At 37.1% G+C, this 21,515-nt stretch overlaps 2 long non-coding RNA genes across 2 annotated transcripts in view; both read left to right on the top strand.

Moving 5' to 3' along the window:
* The window catches only part of LOC145824449 (uncharacterized), a 145,285-nt gene that overhangs the window by 100,903 nt on the left and 22,867 nt on the right, over positions 1-21,515 (top strand). The gene's annotated exons all lie outside the window — the stretch shown is intronic.
* LOC114265809 (uncharacterized) overlaps positions 21,442-21,515 on the top strand; it is a 10,605-nt gene continuing 10,531 nt past the window's right edge. Inside the window, exon 1 of the long non-coding RNA XR_014329345.1 lies at positions 21,442-21,515. This exon is cut by the window's right edge and continues 75 nt beyond it. This is a non-coding gene — a long non-coding RNA (uncharacterized LOC114265809).

Genomic DNA, 21,515 nt, shown 5'->3' with positions numbered 1-21,515 from the left:
ACATATCTCTCTCTTTTGTGCTCAAATACTCCATAGTTCTTGGCCCTTTGCACACCAACCCTTAGCTTAACCCTTCCACCATCCATCCAAGCACCATGGAGCTGGTTTTCAGAGGTTGAAGGTGTGCTACTTTGGTCCAGAAGCTGCTGGAGGTCTTCTCTACAAGGGTAACCATTTTCTCCCTTTTTGAGCATCATTTTGATCCTTATTTTAGCCATACTTGCAAGCATATTTGAGCTTTGGTGTAAACTGAAAAAAGTCTTATTTTGAGCTTCTTAACAAGTTTTTTTTAAGGTCATTTTTTTGTTAGGGGTCATCTACCCCCTTGCATGCTTGTTTTCATCTTGTTTTGAGCCATGCATTAAGGCCTTTGAAGTGAGCTTTGTTTGGCCTTCTAGCCACTGAAATCCAGTGGATTTTCAGTGGCTAGCATACTGTTTTGAGCCCCAAAATCAGAGAGGGGTGACCCTCTCACCCCTTGTCTTGTTTACTAGCATTATTGGCCTAACAAAGGAGCCCATATTTGCACACTTCTTGAGTATGTTTTAGGCCATTTTTGATGAGTTTTAGGACCTACATGAACTCTGTCTAGAGTTGTTTTTGCCATATTAGGTGTCCCTCTTGCATGTGTAGAGTAACCTTCTTCATAGCCTTTCAAAGGAGCCTTTACTTGCATGCTTCCTAGCCTCATTTCAGGCCCTTTTCAGTGAGTTTTAGGGCCTTCATAACCTCTGCCTAGAGGTGGTTTTGTCATGTGAGGTGTCCATCTTGCATGTGTAGAATAACTCTCTTTTTGGCCTTTCAAAGGAACATATCATTCTTGCATGCATTGACCTTTTTTCCATGAGTTTTTGGGCATTATTTGACATGGCATACTTCTAAATTTTGCTGGTTTGGTTGCCTCTTGATTGCCTCACATACTTGTAGTGCAAATCCTCTTTACTAGCTTACATTGCATGCTATGTTGACCCTTGATTCTAGCACTTTTTGGCCATGCCTTAAACTGATTTTGTGCATATTTTGGACTGCCTTAACTCTGTTTTTGGGTCTCATGGTCGAATGATGCTTGTTTTGCATGCCTGTAGTTCAATATCCATGCTTAACTTTGAGTTTTGAGGTCCATCGCATGCATATACTGAGGTGTTTTCATGTTTTGGGGCCATTTCACATCATATTTTAGAGCTTACATGTATGCCATATTCCCATGATTTTCACTCCTTAAATGCGTTTGAGAGTTATGCTTGAATGCCTCATTTACCGGCCATTGCATGAGCTTCATTTGAATGCATTCCGAGCCACCATCCCAACACATTTTTCCACTGTCTTGGAGCTGCCTAGGGTATGTTTGGGGTCGGTTTTGTTATTTGTGCATTACTTTGTGTACCTCTAATGTAATCCGCTTCACTAGTTTCGGTATTCGGGCCATCTAGCATGCATTGTGTGACATATTTGCATGATTCAGGACCATGGTGCATCATGTTTCAGAGCTAGAAAATGTGTGTTTGTATGCCATATTTCATCCCTTGCCATGCTTTGATAGAGTTGCATTTGGTGCCTTAGGTTTGGTCTCTTGCATTTGTGCATGTTTGCATGTGTGTTGTTGCTTCATTTTCATCATGTTTGGCCACTGATTTGGGTGTGGCTGAGGCCCATTCCCTTTGGTTTAAGTCCATCTTGCATTGAGTATGCCATATTATCCTTAGCATTGCGCATGTCGAGTAGTTCGTCGCATTGAGTATGCCATTTGATGTTCGCATTGAGTATGCTAAGTCGCATCATGTCACATGGTTGCATGCCATTAGCATTGATAGGTTGCTTATGTTGCTTTGCATTGAGTATGCATGCTTTTGGCATTGGTGGTTTGGTCATTTTGTTGCGTGCTTTTCCCTTGCATTGCATGTTTGCATACTTATGTTGCATTTCATTATGCTTGCATGCATTGCATTGTGCATGCCATGTTTCTTGTTTGCATAATTGCATTGCGTTTCCATGTTTGGGTTGCATTGTGTTCGGAATAGGAGTTAGTCCAAACACGGGAAACGAGGGACGTCTCGTACTCAAAGTGACGAAACGTGCCTCGATTCCCGGTCGCCCACACTCTTGACCATCCATGATGGAGTTATTGGTTTTAGTTGCTTATATGTGCATTCATGTCCCATTGAGTCGTGCAATTCGACTCCTCGACCATCATGCATCGAGATGCGTGATTGGTGGTCTAAGGATTGAGGGTTACACTCCCTAGAGCCTATGCTATGACGGGGAGAGTGGTCGAGCACACATTTGTTGAAAATACCTTGTCATGCCTCCCTATTGCTTTGTGTTGTAGAAAACCAGAATCCAGGGGCAAAAAGTGGTCGGCTGACCAGGTTTCCTGGCAGGCCGACCACCTTTTTTGGTCTCCACCACAAAGGGTGGTCAACAGGTGGTCTCCAATGCCATTGGCTGGTCGGCAGCCCTCTCACAACTTCCCAAAGTGGAGTTTCAACCTCTTGGAGCTTCTTGCAAGTTTCTGAAATCAATTGCACGCAAAGGCGAGACGAGGCATCGCGATGGATTTCCCGACGAGGCGACTTGAGCATGCATGCATCCATTGTCATCCAAAACAAAGCCGAGGCAGTCCATTCTACATAGTTTGCATGCTAGTTTATTGCTTACTTAGTTGATTTGTTAATTAGCTAGAATTGTGTAATAATTAGCTGTGAGTTATTATCCATTTTGGTTGTGTAATATTTATTCGGACCCTCCGAGGAGGGCAATGTTGTAATAAGTGTGCGTGTGTGTGATGCATGTTTTCCAACCCCACGTCTTTCTCCTTTTTTATTTACCAGCTTATGATGGTTAGTTTTAGGGCACGTTTAAATTAGCATCCTTATGCTCGTATGTTTGCATTCATTCATCTGTTTTGCACGCACCGGGCTCGGCGCATCATGCTAACTACATTGTATTTCAATTCCAAGTTGAATACATGTATCGGTTGTTGCATTTCATATGCCACTTTAGGATAGCCGAGCCTATCTTAGTTGCATTTTTGCATGTGTTGCATTAGACATTTCAGCATAGTTAGGATTCATGCATGATTTCTAATTAGTTTCTTTCTTTGGCTTGGAGTACTCGGTAAGTGTTTATACTTTAGCATCCTTGCATGTGTGTGAGTGACTGCCATGATAGCATGCTTACCATGAGGCTATGTGTTTATGTGATATAACTGCCTGAATGCCTATAGGTGAAGGTTGGGTTGCTTGAGTTGGAATAATTTCTCGAAACCCGTGTTTTGGCCTACTTGCGAGTAGCAAACTTCAATCCATTTTCAAAACAAACGGATACGCGATGCTTTATTCCAGCTTAGGTAATCCAGTCTATACTTGTATGTTGTGCGCATCACATAGTAAATCTAGGCTAATAAATTGGAATAAGAGCACATAATGTTTTCAAAACTCGATATCATGGTTAGTAGAGGCCGATCTTTGATCAGGCGAGTGGGGGTGCTCACGAAGTGACCTTCCCCAATCATACCCAAGTTCCCGAGCCGAGGCAACTTTGGTGATGACGGACATGTGGCCTTAGGCACGAGTCAGGGTTTCCTAAATTCCCCCAAAATAAAATATTTAGGTAGCGACTTTGTATCTGGCAAAGCAGTCCATGTTTGGCACTTCTATCTAAAAATCTATTTTTCAAAATAATTTGCCGGATTTGGACTCTTTGGTGATTTATCGGTCTCGCATTGAACTTTGCGGGATTAGATTTAGAACCGTGACATTTGAGTCTGAACTATAGTATGCCCCAATGAACAAAACGGGATTCCCTCCCAGGATGTTCGGGGACCGCTACAAGTCCCGGTTTGTCCTTCCTTTATTTATTGTATTCCGGACTAGGTTTCGCGGTTGTGTTGTTGTCTCATTCTCATTTCCATCCTTCACTCTTTGTATTTGAGTCTTGGGTTGTGTTAGGCAGGTTTGAAACAAGTTGGTTGTGCTTTGAAACCAAAAGTTGATGCCCAGAATTTGGCCTTCACGCTCGAGGGGGCTTTTGACGCTCGAGCGTAAATTTCCATCTCCCAGTATTTTTCTCTGCAGGTCTTCGTACACTCGAACGAGAGTTTTGACGCTCGAGTGTGACCTTTTGATTTTTGTCCCTCAGCTCGAGCGGGGACCATATCTGCAAAACTTTTGCACGTGTGCAATCGACGCTCGAGCGGCGCTTTTCACACTCGAGCGTGAGTCTGTGTCTGATGCTGGAGCGGCGCATTCCACGCTCGAGCGGGGAGTGCAGTATATCAATCTGAAGTTCACCCTTTTTGATCACTTTTTCAACTTCTTTTCTCTCTCTTACTTTTCAAAACCTCCATTGGAGAGCTCCTCTCTCTAAAACCCAACTTCTCTCTTGGTATTTATCTAGTTAGAGTGATCTCCCACCTATAGGCCTTTGTAAAAAGTGTTGACCTTGGTGTGAACTATTTTTTGATCTAAAAATTTCTTGATTTGGAGCACTTCAAGATTTTTACATCTTCTTCCTTTGAGCTCCGAATTTGAGGTAGGGATAACTACTCATTTCTATGGTCTTTGACATAAACTATTGGTCGTTTTGATGTAATGTTGAGTTGGGTGATTTTGGGTGTTAGGATTTCAAAATGTATAAAGAGGGGTTTTGTATTTTGAGCCTATACATGTGTATTTTGGGTCTAGAAATGAGATTATTGGTGTTGTTGTTGATATTTGAGCCTTTGGGTCAAAGTTGAGAAAAATGGGAGAAAGTCCTAATTTTTGTTATGAATTAATTTATATAATTAATTTGGAAATGTTATAGAAATATGAAATTGAGTTGGGAATAATGAAATTGGCATAATATGAGATGAAATAGTAGAGTTGGATTTATTAATCACTTACCTTTGAAAATTATTGATAAATTATCTGTTGATACATTTATTATCTGTTTAGAAATAACTGCGTTGGGCTATCGGTAGAAGATAGTCTTGATTGTTGTAGACACTGCATGATGATTAGGTGAATTAAAACTAATCAAGTTGAGTATTTGAATACATGGGTGCCGAATCCCGCGGATGAAATTTCCGTAAAATGGCCATTCGAAAATAATTACACATGGGTGCCGAATCCCGCGGATGGAATTTTCGTAAAATGGCAATTCTAGAATATCTATACATGGGTGCCGAATCCCGCGGATGAAATTTCCGTAAAATAGCAATACGAAAACATCTATACATGGGTACCGAGTCCCGCGGATGAAATTTCCATAAAATGGCCATAAGAAAATAATTACACATGAGTGTCGAATCCCGCGGACGCAATTTCCGTGATATGGTAGTTTGAAGCATTGTTGGCTTGAGATGTAGTCTCACTTAAGTTGTTTGGCCAGGTTCTGAGCCGTGTTTATAAGTTGAGTTTTGTTAAATGAAAGATTGTGGAATTGGATTGTACTGTATGCTGGCCTATATGAGTTAAACATTTATCAAGTGCTAATGTTTTAGTTATTGCTCATATTATGTTTAGCATATCTCTACTGGGCGTTGGCTCACCCTATATGGGACATCATTTTCAGGTATAGGTAGCATGCCACCTCCAAGGACGTAGCTTGAGAGGCTTAGTGGTTGGGACATCTTTTGTGATTACATTTTTGTATTACATGTGTATCAAGCCAAGGGCTTATTATCTGTTTTGAGTTAGTACTCACTCTTTTTGTAACCAAGTGTTGGCTTGGAAAGTTGTAAGCCCGTAGGGCATTTACTTTTGTTGTCAACATGTAATACATTTTGTAATGAATATTCTGATGAAATGTAATTAAACTTTATTCTCTTATGTCAAAAATATATGATTGATGGGTTTATTTTGAGGGCGTTACACGTCACGTTGTCACGGTTGAAAAAGTACACTAAGGAATTTTTATTTTTTTTGAAGTATCACATCATACTCGCCATGTTGTCACGTTTAAGAAAAGTACACTAAGGAGTTTTTATTTTTTTGAAGTGTCACATCATACCCGCCACGTTGTCACATAAGGGAAAAGTACACTAAATAATTTTTATTTTTTTTGAGTGTCACATCATACCCGCCTCGTTTTCACATTAGGGAAAAGTATACTAAAGAATTTTTTTTTTTTTTTTGAGTAAAAATTTTGGAGTGTCACATCATACCCATCTCGTTGTCACATTTAGGAAAAGTATAATAAGGAGTTTTCAATTTTTTTGGAGTGTCACATCGTTGGAATGTCACATTAATACCTGCCATATTAGAGTATTATATCATACCCTGTCACATTAATAAAAGGGTATAGCTGTCTACCAAAACACTACCAAAATAAAAAATAGGATCACACGAAAAAAAAAATTCCACTAATAGGACTTAACAGATCAATAGAAAAAACTTGAAACTAATTGGAATATTTATTTGTAAGATGGGATTTATTGGTAAATACCCATTTATTTTAAACCCTAATAAATGTGACTCTAGAAAGGGAGGGAAATGTGTATCGGTAAGTTTTCTTCAAATTGTGCGAAAAATAAAAAAAAAAATCACAGTTCCGATTATCGCAACCATTACACTACGACTTTTATACCCCGCAACCACGCCACCGCAACCGCTTTTCGAAACCTTGGCTGTAACAGTCCGTTACACACTGTTACACACTTTTATAATATTTTGAATAACTTCCTTTCCAAAAAAAATAATAATAATAATTAAAAACTTACATGAAAAAGAACAAATACTCAAGTGATCCAAGTCCAATGAAAAAATCTTATATGAATTTATTTTCTTTATAATTTTTATTTCATTACATAAGCATGTAAAATAAAAAAATTTATAAACAGTAGTTGTATTTATTTTTATAATCATTTTATTTTTTATTTAATTATAAATTTTTTTATTTTGTTACTGTAATGTGTTGTCTAAAAAATGTTTTTAAAAAACTCAAAAATATTTTTTGTTTATGGCATAATTTTTATTTTTATAATCATTTCATTTAATACTTAATTGTAGATAATTTTATTTAGTTACCTGTAAAGTGTTGTCTAAAAAAAAGCCTGCAAAAATAATTTTTGTTTATGGCACAATTTTTATTTTATAATCATTTCATTTAATAATTGTGAATATTTTTTATTCAATTAGTTCAAGTATTGGTCAAAAATAATTGGGTAAATTACAAATACACCCACTAAGGTTTGCTTAAAGTACAGATTGCCCCTTGTGGTTTGGAAAATTACAAATACCTATTAGTATTTTTTATTTAACAGAATTAATTGAAAAAATAAAATTCATAATTAGTCTCCTATACAATAATAAAACTACCCAAATTATTAATTAAACATATTTCTAACATCATTAAAAACTATTAATTAATTTGGTGATTTATTAATGAAATGGGCGATTTGTTATGAAATTAGAAAATCTCAGGGGGTGGAATGCAATTTCCAAAATCACAGGGGGCTATTCGTATTTTAATCAAATCTCGGGGGGTGTATTTGTAATTTACCCAAAATAATTTGTAGAAATTTAAAATTAATTATTTTTAAAGTCATTAACTATAAAAATAAAATATAAAAAACTCCTTTTATAGTGATTTGAAAATATGAAATATATCGGATCATACTTAAAAATTAACAAAAATTGATCAAAATTTATTTTAAACCCTAATAAATGTGATTCTAGAGAGAAAAAATGCGTATCGGTAAGTTTTCTTCAAATTATGCGAAAGATTAAAAAAATTTACGGTTCCGGTTACTGCAACCATTACGCTACAGCCTTTATACCCCCACAACTGCTTTTCGAAACCTTGAATCTAATTTATTATTTATATAATTCTACTTAACATTGCAACTTGTGGAAGATAGAGCTGCGCAAATATCATGTATGTAAAGCATACTCTTGTTTGCTTTCTTACTACATTTCTTCATGTTCTCCCATTTAATCTTTATTTCTATATTTTTCATATGTTCGTAGCTGTCTGTTGCATACTCTACTTTATGTTGGCTGTTCACATGATGTACTCGTTTTAGAAATATTTCAAGGCACAATTGCAGTACCTAATTTGTGTACCTTAGAATGTTGAACATTGTTACTATATTGAGAGTCCACCGTATATAGGTCACGTCTTCTCCCTAGAAGTGTTTGGTGCTACCTAGGCCTTAGGGTTGTGCAAACCTTGGAGAACCTTATGTGAGATGCAGGTCTTCTCCCTAGAAGTGTTTGGTGCCTTAGGGTTGTGCAAACCTTGGAGAACCTTATGCGAGATGCTTAGCACTAACAATCATTAAGAATCATAAGTATACAAACAAAAACCAAGCAAAAGTGCTATTTAGCTGAGGCAAGAGATTATTCCACTAGCAAACTGAACTCTACCACTAGCTTAAGATAGTTTCAAACATCCGCCAAATGCAATAAAGCATGAAAAGGAAACATAGCTAATGGCTGTGAACAAAGGGGAAATAAAGTTTGCACTTTGAAGGCTAGGACTTCACTAACTGAAACTTCAATTATAAAAGAGATGATCTGGACAGTTTTTGAATGAGCCGAGTTTGATGCTTTTGAACTTTAAAATCAATGATATTGAAAGAAGTGAAGTAATCTGATTTTTGTTGGAAATGGTTATAAAATTCTGGATAAAATCAGAATTTTTTTTCCTAAGTTTGGTCTATTTTTTAGGTGGGTCCCGTGCGTCGATTTTCACGGGTCAAAGTGGTAACGCGCTCTATGCCGCGTTGTGATTCACGTGGTATATTTGGTTGTTCAAAACTATTACCGAGTGAATGGGAAATTGAAGCCAAAGTGTGCTCCATGGAAATGGAGTTTTGGTGAAAATTCCTTAAGGTTGTAAAATAGCTTGTCCCACATTGATTTGGTGGGAAGTTTTGAATGGGTTTATAAGTCTTGGGTTTGGTACTTGGGGTGTGCCCCAAGGGGTACCCAAGTGTTTTAGAGGGAAAGGTTATGGGCAAAATAGGCTAGATCCATTGGACCCAAAAATCACCACACATGCGCGCACTGCCGCCGTTTGTCCGCCCCGTCGGGCAAGCTGAGGTTGGGTTGGGCTTGTTCCGTCCAATACTAATCTTTTTGAGCCAAAAACATTTGAATTTTATTTTATTTTGTATGCCGGAAATAAACTGATTTGGTTTTACTGTACATCCAAATAGGACCCTTCCCGAAACAAACTAGTCTGGTTTTTAACGTACATCCAAATAGGGCACTTCCCGTTTTTGTATCTGTTTCAAATTATGAACCCAACGGATTCAAATCTGTTTGAATTCAAAACCAACAGGTTTCATACCTGTTTAATTCAAAACCAACAGCCACATTTACATCTATAAATAGACTAGCCTCCCATTTAGATTTTACTCCAATTTTCGTACTCCATCCTCTGCTATAAATCTCTACATTTTGCTGCATTTAATTTCTAAAAGAAATAGTGTAAACACTTAGTGTGTTCGTAAGGCAAACAATTTGTAGTGCTGCTATTGTTTGTAGTAGATCATTTCATCCTGGGAGATAGACGTCCAAATTCTGAAAGCACCGTGGAGAGGACGAATCAGTCTTAAGGACACAGTGTCAAACACTGGACTTGATCAGATTATAATTCATAGAAATTAATCAAGTAAATTATTTAATTTATTTTTGGTGTTTTATTATTTATTTAAATCATATTTTAATTTTTTTTTGTAACAAAATAAAATCTGTTTTTATTTATTTATTTTTATTTCAAGTTTGATTTTTGTAATCAAACAAATTCTCTCATTTCCTTTATTTCTTTTATATTCTGTTTGTTGTTTAGTACACAACAGAATTTAATTTATTTAAATACAGTGAAGATTGTCCGACAATCTTAAGACAGAATTTATTTTTGGTATCTTCATTGTATTTAATTTTCTGTGATTTCATAAGACATATTCTGGTTGGAAAAACAAATAGTGGTTTATGCTATTTGACAAATAGTAGTAATATACTGTCTCTTTTCTTTGACAACTAGTAGTAATATACTGGTGTCATTAACAATTGCAGAATATTAATTTGTATTACAGAAAATTATTGTGATATTTTATTTTTCTAGTTTTAGTAACAAAGAAAATAAAATTATTTTGTGTTATAATTTATTTTCTGGTTTTAGTAATTAGAAAATTAATTTGTGTTTTAATTTTTTCTAATTTTTGTAATCAAAGATTATGGCTACTGCAATTGAAACTGCATCTGGTAGTGGTACTCCTATTGTTACACCAACATCGGTCCAGAACCATGTTCATGTACCAATCAATCAGGGAGAAAAACCGAAAAAATTTAACGGTACCGAGTTTAAGAGATGGCAGCAGAAGATGTTGTTCTATCTTACAACTCTTAATTTGGCCCGGTTTCTCCATGAAGAGGGTTCAGCACTTAAATAGGGTGAAAGTGATCAGCAAGTTGTTGCCGCTGTAGATGCTTGGAAACATTCAGATTTCTTGTGCAGAAACTACATCCTCAATGGCCTTGACAACATGTTGTATAATGTATACAGTCCTTTGAAGTCAGCAAAAGAATTGTGGGATTCTTTGAAGAAGAAATACAAGACTGAGGATGCCGGCACGAAGAAATTTGTCGTCGGTAAATTTTTGGATTTTGTTATGGTAGATTCCCAAACGGTAATATCTCAAGTTCAAAGTTTTCAGATAATTTTGCATGATATTCATACAGAAGGTATGTCTCTTAGCGAGTCTTTCCAAGTCGCTATTTTAGTGGAAAAGTTACCACCGACTTGGAAAGATTTCAAAAATTATTTAAAACATAAACGCAAAGAGATGATCATGGATGAACTTATTGTAAGACTGAGAATTGAGGAAGATAACCGAAAGGCTGAAAAGAGGAATGGGAAAAATCCCATTGAGTCCAAGGCTAATGTGGTTGAACAAGTTCATAAACCACATAACAAAAAGAGAAAGTTTACTAGAGATGGTCCTAAACAAGACGACAACAATGGCAACAAGAAGTTCAAAGGAAAATGCTATAACTGTGGCAAGACTGGACATCGAGTTTCTGACTGCCGCCGCCCTAAGAAGGATCATGGAAGTACAAGCAAGAAGACCACCAATCAAGCCAATGTAACTGAATTAGATTACATCTCTGACGGAGTGAATGACATCAACCTCTCCACTGTGGTGTCTGAGGCTAACCCAAAGAGTGGTGGGTTGACGCTGGAGCAACTCGTCACATATGTGTGGACAAGAAGATGTTCATTACCTACAATGAGGCTGCAAATGGTGAACAACTTTTTATGAGAAATTCTTTTACTTCTACTGTGGCTGGACAAGGAAAAGTAATCTTGAAGATGACATCAGGGAAAGAACTGACCCTCAACAACGTACTGCATGTTCCTGACATCCAGAAGAATTTAGTTTCTGGTTCTTTGTTAAGTGAAAATGATTTTAGGCTTTTACTTGAGTCTGATAAATTTGTATTAACAAAGAGTGGTATGTATGTTGATAAGGGATACATGAGTAATGGTCTCTTTAAGTTGAATGTAATGACAGTTGTACCGAAAGTTGCTATGAATAAGAATAACACATCTTTTGCTTATATTCTTGAGTCGAATTTATGGCATGGTAGATTAGGACATGTGAATTATGATGCTTTGCGTAGATTAATTGGTTTGGATTATATACTAAAGTTTGAAATTAATCCTAATCATAAATGTGAAGTTTGTGTAGAAGCGAAACTAACTAAGACTCCATTTAAATCGGTTAAAAGGAAAACCGAACCTCTAGAATTAATTCATACTGATGTATGTGATTTAAAATTTATTCAAACTAGAGGAGGCAAAAAGTATTTCATAATTTTTATCGATGATTGCACAAGATATTGTTATGTTTATTTACTTAGAAGTAAAGATGATGCCTTGGAAATGTTTAAACTCTACAAAACATAAGTTGAAAATCAACTTGGTAAAACCATTAAAATGGTTAGAAGTGATAGGGGTGGTGAATATGATGCACCATTAAATGAATTTTGTGCACAACATGGCATTATTCACCAAACTACAGCACCTTATTCTCCACAGCAAAATGGAATTACTGAAAGGAAGAATAGAACCCTCAAAGAAATGATGAATGTCATGTTACTAAGTTCAGGTTTACCACAGAACTTGTGGGGAAAGCAATATTGTCTGCTAATTATGTTCTTAATAGAATACCCCACAAGAAAACCAACAGCACTCCTTATGAATTGTGGAAAGGTCGACCGCCTTCCTACAAATACTTAAAAGTGTGGGGGTGTTTGGGAAAAGTTGAAGTTCCTGTTCCTAAAAAGACTAAGATTAGACCAAAAACAGTAGATTGTGTGTTTATTGGTTATGCTCAGAATAGTAGTGCATATCGGTTTCTGACTTATAAATCAGAAATACCTGATATAAATGTGAACACTATCATAGAGTCAAGGAATGCTGTGTTTTTTGAACATGTCTATCCTTACAAGAAAAAACATGAATTAAGTTCGTAGAAAAGAACTTATGATTGTACACAAAGTCAAGAGACTAATGACAATCAAACACAAGAGGCTAGTAATGGTCTCGACCAACAGGATTTAACTGATGATGAACCAAGATGAAGTAAGAGAGCGAGAACATCAAAATCCTTTGGTCTAGATTTTCTGACATACCTGTTAGAAAATGAATCTCAAAGCTTTAAGGCAGCAATGACAGGTCCTAAAGCGCCTTTGTAAAAAGAGGCTGTTAATAATGAAATTGAATCCATTATGCAAAATCATACTTGGGAATTGGTGGATCTTCCACCAGGTTCTAAACCTCTTGGATATAAATGGATATTCAAGAGAAAAATGAAAGCAGATGGTTCAATTGACAAGTATAAAGTAAGACTTGTAGTTAAAGGTTATAGACAAAAGGAAGGTCTGGACTATTTTGACACATATTCCCCTGTGACAAGAATAACATCCATTCGCATGCTTATTTCTATAGCGGCGTTGTTTAATTTAAAAATACATCAAATGGATGTTAAGACAGCTTTCTTAAATGGTGATCTAAATGAAGAGATCTATATGGAGCAACCCAAAGGATTTGTAGTATCAGGGCAAGAAAAGAAAGTTTGTCGACTTGTAAAATCCCTTTATGGATTAAAACAAGCACCTAAGCAATGGCATGAAAAATTTGATCATGCAATGCTTACTAATGGGTTTAAGACAAACGAATGTGACAAATGCGTCTATGTTAAAAACACTAACCAAGGATATGTCATAGTTTGTCTTTATGTGGATGACATGCTTATCATTGGAAGCAGTCAAAACATGATCAAATCAACTAAGCAGATGCTTAACAAAAGATTTGATATGAAAGATATGGGAGTCGTAGATGTTATATTAGGAATGAAAATTACTAAAACATCTGACGGATATACATTATCTCAATCACATTATATTGAGAAAATTCTTGGTAAATTTATCAAGGATGATATGAATTTAGCTAGAACACCTGTTGACATCAATCTTTATTTATCAAAAAATAAAAGTGATGCAGTGTCTCAATTAAAATACTCTCAAATTATTGGAAGCCTAATGTACCTAATGAATTGTACTAGTCCTGATATAGCTTATGCTATCAGTAAATTGAGTAGGTACACTAGTAACCCCGGAGAAGACCATTGGAAAGTGATCATTCGGGTTCTTAGATATCTGAGATTCACCCGTGATCATGGTTTGAAATTTACTTGATACCCAACAGTACTAGAAGGTTATTGTGATGCAAATTGGATATCGGATACTAAAGATTCAAAATCCACAAGTGGATATGTCTTTACTCTGGGAGGCGCTGTTGTTTCTTGGAAATCCACGAAACAAACATGCATCGCACGATCCACAATGGAATCCGAGTTCATTGCTTTAAACAAAGTAGGGGAAGAAGCCGAATGGCTTCGTCACTTCTTAGAAGACATTCCAATGTGGCCAAAACCTGTGCCAGTTATTTGCATTCATTGTGATAGTCAATCTGCAATAGACAGGGCACAGAACCATATGTATAACGGTAAGTCACGACATATTCGTCGTCGGCATAATACCGTTAGGCAGTTGTTGTCAAATGGAATAATCTCTATAGATTATATAAAATCTAAAGAGAATATTGCAGATCCGTTAATAAAAGGTTTGACAAAAGAGGTAGTGTATTGTTCATCGAAGGGGATGGGATTAAAGCTTATTACATAAGAGTCGTCATAATGGTAACCCTACTTATATGACTGGAGATCCCAAGAACTAAGTTCAAAGGGACAACTAAGTTATATATAGTTCGCCAGAAATCACCAAGGGATTAAAACTTCCCTACCCACTCCTATGGTGAGAGTGATATCTGCAACATATGTTGTATGCAGGGGTATAAGGATAAGCTTTGCTTTTAATGATTACTTATATCTTGATTGAGGCATAAATCAAGACGAGTATAAGGAGATACTCACAATAAGAATCACTTATATGAGTGTTGAATTGAGGCCGGTTCTATGAGAATAAAGAGGCTAAATTCTCTAGAAACACTTATGAAAACCAGGCGCGTTCAATGCCAAAATGAACACAACAGTGAGAACCATGATGTGTTAGAAGATATTTTGTGTGAAATCTATTATCTTAGCTTACACAAACGGCTAAACAATTCAAGGCATCGCGTCCATTGGTTAGCCAGTAAGTCCGATAGGTTATCACTAGGGAAGGTTCAAAGTCGAAAGCTACCTATCCTGATGCAAGATATTTTCGACTTATACTCTTTCGATAAAGTCTGCATATTGTTGCATTTCCGTTGTCATCAAATTCCATTCATGTAGGAGATTATTAGAAATGGTTATAAAATTCTAGATAAAACCAGAATTTTTTTTCTAAGTTTGGTCTATTTTTTAGGTGGGCCCCGTGCGCCGATTTTCACAGGTCAAAGTGGTAACGCTTTCTATGCCGCATTGTGATTCACGTGGTATATTTGGTTGCTCAAAACCATTACCGAGTGAATGGGAAATTGAAACCAAAGTGTACTCCATGGAAATGGAGTTTTGGTGGAAATTCCATAAGGTTATAAAATGGCTTGTCCCACATTGATTTGGTGGGAAGTTTTGAATGGGTTTATAAGGCTTGGGTTTGGTACTTGGGGTGTGCTCCAAGGGGTACCCAAGTGTTTTAGAGGGAGAGGTTATAGGCAAAATGGGCTAGACCCATTGGACCCAAAAATCACCACATGCGCGTACGCGCCGCCGCCGCCGTCCGTCCGGTCGGGCGGGCTGGGCCTGGGCTTGGGCACGGGTGCGTGGTGTGAGGTGGGGTTGGGCCTGTTCGGCCTAATACTAATCTTTTTTGACCAAAAATATTTGAATTTTATTTTATTTTGTATAAAATAAAATCCAAAATTCAAATTAAACCGGAAATAAATTGGTTTGATTTTACTGTACATCCAAACAGGGCCCTTCCCGAAATAAACTAGTCTGGTTTTTAACGTACATCCAAACAAGGCCCTTTCCGTTTTTGTATCTGTTTAAAATTATGAACCCAACAGGTTCAAATTTGTTTGAATTCAAAACCAACAGATTTTATACCTGTTCAATTCAAAACCAGCAGCCACCTTTACATCTATAAATAGACTAGCTACCTATTTGGATTTTTCTCCAATTTTCGTACTCCATTCTCTGCTATAAATCTCTGCATTTTACCGTATTTAATTTCTAAAAGAAAGAGTGTAAATACTTAGTGTGTTCGTAAGGCAAACAATTTGTAGTGCTGCTATTGTTTGTAGTAGATCATTTCATCTTGGGAGATAGACGTCTAAATTCTGAAAGTACCGTGGAGAGGACGAATCGGTCTTAAGGACACAGTGTCAAACACTGGACTTGATCAGATTATAATTCATAGAAATTAATCAAGTAAGTTATTTAATTTATTTTCGGTGTTTTATTATTTATTTAAATCAAATTTTAATTTTATTTTTATAACAAAATAAAATCTGTTTTTATTTATTTATTTTTATTTCGAGTTTGATTTTTGTAATCAAATAAATTCTCTTATTTCTTTTATTTTTTTTATATTCTATTTATTGTTTAATACACAACAAAATTTAATTTATTTAAATAAAGTGAAAATTGTCCGACAATTTTCTCTCTCAATCTATTCCTAAATTTGGTCTCATCTAGAAGAAAGGAAAGGATCAAGTAAGTGGTGAGTAAAGGGCAGCCAACTAAAATAGGGTTAGAATTTTGATTGCACCAGTCAATACAGTTAAAAGGCCTATGAATGCACAATATAAAGAGAATCTGAAACTAATATTTTCATTACACCAAATAGCTTCTATACAGTTAGTTTTATATACAACAAATGTAACTCTAGTTACTAATTAACTAATCTAATAGTTACTAGTTAACTAACCTAAGGTACAGTTATAACAACTTTCTAACTAACTAACACATCACTATATGTAACACATGCACCACTATCTCTAACTGATCTGTAACAGATTTGTATAGCTTCTGCTGTATCAATCTGCTGCAGAAAGGAGCTCAGCTCTGTGGCTTCAACTACAGCTCAACTTCTCTTCTTCTGCAGCTATAGGCTGATCTGTAGCTGCTGTTGCAGAGACATTATCAGGCCCCTTCAAGCTGATGGGAGAGGGAAGAACCATAAGCTTGGACTGAAGATAAGTAAAGCGGGAAAGAGACAGAGGTTTGGTGAAAATATCTGCCACCTGATCAGATGTTGGAATATGACAAATGGAAAGTTGTTTAGCAGCTACTCGTTCTCTAACATAGTGATAGTCCACCTCGATATGTTTAGTTCGGGCATGAAAAACAGGATTGGAAGACAGAGATATGGCAGATATATTATCACACCATAAAGTAGGAGAAGGAGAAGGAACATGCAATTCAGAGAGAAGCATGCCAAGCCAACTTAGCTCAGCAGCAGTGTGAGCCAGTGCTCTATATTCAGCTTCAGTGGAGGATCTAGCCACAGTAGGCTGCTTTTTCGCAGACCATGAGACCAAATTAGGACCAAGAAAAACACAGAAGCCAGTAGTGGAACGTCTATCCAGGGAATTGCCAGCCCAATCAGAGTCTGAAAAGGCATGTAGTGTAAGAGGTCCAGGACTAAATTGCAGACCATAGCCAATAGTGCCTTTGAGATAGCGGAGCAGTCATTTAACCATAACAAAGTGGTGAACAAGAGGTTGGTGCATAAATTGACAAGCAAAGTTCACTGCAAAAGCAATATCTGGTCTGGTGATGGTTAGGTATTGGAGGCCTCCAACAATACTTCTGTAGAGAGATGGGTTGGAACAAGGTAAATGATCATTAGGAGAAGAAGAAGGTTTAAGAGCCATGGGAGAAGAGTATGGCTTGCAGTCAGCCATATTAGCTTTTACAAGCAACTCAGAAGCATACTTTTGCTGAGAAATAGCCCATAGGAGATGAGGACACAGAGATGCCAAGGAAGTAATTAAGCAACCCAAGCTCCTTCATAGCAAAAGCACCATGCATTTGAGTAATCAAAGTAGTGATATAAGCACCATCACTACCAGTTAACAAGATATCATCAACATAAATGAGGAGAATGGTAATGGAGTCTGCTGTCTTCTTGACAAACAAGGATGAATCACAATGACTAGAGATAAAACCACAAGATAGTAAAAAGGAAGAGAAGGTAGAAAACCATGCCCGGGGAGCCTGTTTAAGACCATAAAGAGCTTTATGCAATTTGCAAACCAAATTAGGATGAGAAGCATCAATGAATCCTTGAGGTTGTTGCATATAGACTTCCTCCTCTAAAACACCATGCAAAAAGGCATTAGATATATCCAGCTGCCGAATAGACCATTGAAAATGTAGAGCTAAGGATAGAAGAACTCTGACTGTAGGTTGCTTGGCAACAGGACTAAAAGTCTCATGATAATCAATGCCCTTAGTTTGGAGAAACCCTTTGGCTACAAGTCGAGCCTTATACCGAGCAATGGAGCCATCTGAATTTCTTTTAAGTCTATAAACCCATTTGCAGCCAATAACAATTTTGTCTGGAGGTAAAGGCACAAGAGACCAAGTGCCTTGTCTTTGCAAGGCTTGAAACTCATCTAACATAGCTGCCTGCCATTTAGGAGAGGTAGAAGCAGCTTGAAAAGTATCAGGTTCAGTGGGAGAAAAAGAAGTGAGAAGGCAGTCAGCATGGAGAGAGTGAGACTTAGACTCAGCATGGAGAGAGTGAGACTTAAACCTGGTGAGCATGGGATGAGTATTTGAAGTAGAAGCAGGAAAAGGTAAATCAATGGAGATGGAAGAAATGGGAATTGATGGAACAAAACCAGAAACTGCAACAGGTGCAGGTCTAGAATCAGCAGGTCTAGAACCAGAAACAACAACTGCATCAGGGACAGAAACTTCACCAGAACCTGCAACTTCAAGGTGTTCAGAACTAGAAGAGGGAGTCAAATGAGAACCAGACAGAACTGGAGTAGAGGAAATAGAATTTACAGCAGGTAGAGAAGAACCTGTAGGATGAGAACCAGAACAGGAATTGACTGAATCAGTGACAGGCCAAAAGAAAGTTTGCAACTGAGAGAGTGAAGGAGGAACAGACTGAGGAGAAGACATAGATGAAGACTGAAATGGAAAGGTATTCTCATCAAAAATGACATGTCTGGAAACAAAAATATGGCCAGTAGCAACATCAAGACATCTATACCCTTTGGTAGAGGGAACATAACCAATAAAGACACAAGGGACAGATCTAGGCTGAAGTTTGTGACTGGTGTAAGGTCTCAGCCAAGGAAAACATCTACAACCAAACACTTTGAGAAAGGAGTAATCAGGTGAGTGATGAAACAAAGTTTGAAAAGGAGTGAGATTACTAAGCTTGGAAGTAGGAAGTCTGTTAATAAGAAATACTGAGGTGGCAAGAGCATCAAACCAATAGGTCAATGGAAGAGCAGATTGATGCATTAGGGCAATAGTAGTTTCAATTAAGTGCCTATGCTTCCTCTCAGCTACTCCATTCTGAGCAGGAGTATGAGGACAACTAAGTTGTTGTTCAATGCCCTTATCTTTTAAAAATTGCTGAAACTTATTTGCTAAATATTCCCCTCCATTATCACTTCTAAGGACTTGAAGCTTAGTGGTAAATTGAGTCTCAACAAAGGCCTTGAATTCAACAAATTTAGAAAATACCTCACTTTTGTAAGTCAGAGGAAATAGCCAAGTAAATTTTCTGTAATCATCAATGAAAAGAACATAGTACTTAAAATGTGAAATAGATGCATTAAAGGGTCCCCATACATCAGAATGAATAAGAGCCAATGGTTGATTTACAGTGGAATTGGACAGATGAAATGGCAACCTATGACTCTTAGAAACACAGCAATGGGAGCACAACTTATTATCATTAGAACTAGGTACATTAGTGGGTAACAAATTTTGGGATACAAGCACTTGCAGCTTATTACTAGAAGGATGACCTAATCTACTATGCCAAGTGCTCTTGCTGCAAGAAGAAGGTCTAGTGGAAGTTTTGAAGCAAGTTGTGGAAGAAGTTCCAGGAACAACAGATGAAGCTAAGAGAGAATAAAGACCAGTTGTGTGATGACCTTTATGCAGAATTTGCTTGGAAAACTTGTCCTGTATAATGAAACAATCAGCATCAAAAGTAATGGTGCAGTTGTTATCTTTTATGAATTGATGAACTGACAAAAGATTGGTAGAAAGGGAAGGAACATGAAGCAAATTATGAAGATAGAAAGAAGTACTTGGTGTAGGAAGCAAACCATTTCCAGTGTGATGAATTGGCAGAGTTGAACCATCTCCTATAGTGACATGATCAGAGCCTTGATAAGGCTGAAATTGAGTGAAATTATTAAGATCATTGGTGAAATGAGTGGTGGCTCCAGAATCTAAGAACCAATTTGAACTAGGAACAGATGCAGCAGAGGTAGCCTGATATTCTGGGATAGTTGCAGCAGAGGCAGACTGAAACTGAAATTCTAGAGCAGCAGAAGTGGTGGAAAAAGAGGCAACATATGCTTTAGACTGTGATCCTCTGCCTTGTGAAGAAGAGGAGTGAAAAGATTGATCCATTCTGTGCCAGCAATCCATGGCTGAGTGGTTTGCTTTGCCACATATTTGACAAATCAGTTGTGAATGCTGCAAAGATGATCTGCCTTGTACTCCATTGCTAGTATGTCCTCCACCTCTATAGATGTTACCTTGTCCTCCATCTCTGTTCATATGTTTAAAAAATTTGCTGCCTGGAGTTCCTGAATTATTACCTTTGTATCCACCTCTGTTGTAACCTCGAGCACTTCCTCTAGAATAAGGTCTGGTAGCAGTGTAAGCAAATGGAAGATCTGATGTGTGAGCTTGTTTAAGAAAGCCTTCAATATGAATGGATTCAGAACATAATAAGGAAGATAAGGCAGTAATGGAGATAGGTTCAGATCTGGTACGAATGGATGTTTTAAAAGCATTGTACTCATCAGGTAGTCCATTTAGAGTAAGTAAAACCAGATCTTCATCATGAATTGGTGAGCCAGCAAGACTTAAGTGATCAGCAATAGTTTTGATTTGACAGAGATAGTCCTCCATTGTTGAATTCTTCTTGGTAAGATGATTGAGCTTAGTTTTCAATTGATGTACATGTGATCTAGACAAGGAGGTGAATCTTGTAGCCAATGTAGTCCATACTTCATGACTAGTGAGACAATGCAGAACAGATGTGTATATGGATGAAGACAGTGTAGCAGTAATACAACTAAGTAAATGTGCATCAACAGTAATCCATTCTGTGTAGTCTGGATTGACTACAGCATTATAATTCTCATCCAGAATTGTGGAAGAAGGACATTTCTTTGATCCATCAACAAATCCAAGTAGATTTGTGGCTCGTAATATGTTTTGGAATTGACTTCTCCATATCAGATAATTTGTAGTCTCAAGTTTGATTGGAACAAACGAATTGAGATTGGAGATGAGCAGAGTGAGATTGGAAGGTAAAGAAGCACTGGTAGATATACCTGATGAAGAAGCTGCCATTGCTGATTCTTGATGAAGATTCACCATTGAGAGATTGAAGATGAAGGTTTTAATGCTTGCAAGAGCTAGAAGGCTCTGATACCATAAAGAGAATCTGAAACTAATATTTTCATTACACCAAATAGCTTCTATACAGTTAGTTTTATATACAACAAATGTAACTCTAGTTACTAATTAACTAATCTAATAGTTACTAGTTAACTAACCTAAGGTACAGTTATAACAACTTTCTAACTAACTAACACATCACTATATGTAACACATGCACCACTATCTCTAACTGATCTGTAACAGATTTGTATAGCTTCTGCTGTATCAATCTGCTGCAGAAAGGAGCTCAGCTCTGTGGCTTCAACTACAACTCAACTTCTCTTCTTCTGCAGCTATAGGCTGATCTGTAGCTGCTGTTGCAGAGACATTATCACAATAAACCCTTTGAGGATCCTTCCAGCCAACAATCATGCAAGAACAAGGTATTGGTGAAGAAGAATGAAGACACCTGAGAGTT

Source organism: Camellia sinensis, chromosome 1, assembly GCF_055761805.1.
Source record: "Camellia sinensis isolate YWXY chromosome 1, ASM5576180v1, whole genome shotgun sequence".
NCBI classification, from domain to species: Eukaryota; Viridiplantae; Streptophyta; class Magnoliopsida; order Ericales; family Theaceae; genus Camellia; species Camellia sinensis.
The sequence above is the reverse complement of the archived record's forward strand: the minus strand, read 5'-3'. Positions and strand labels throughout refer to the sequence as shown.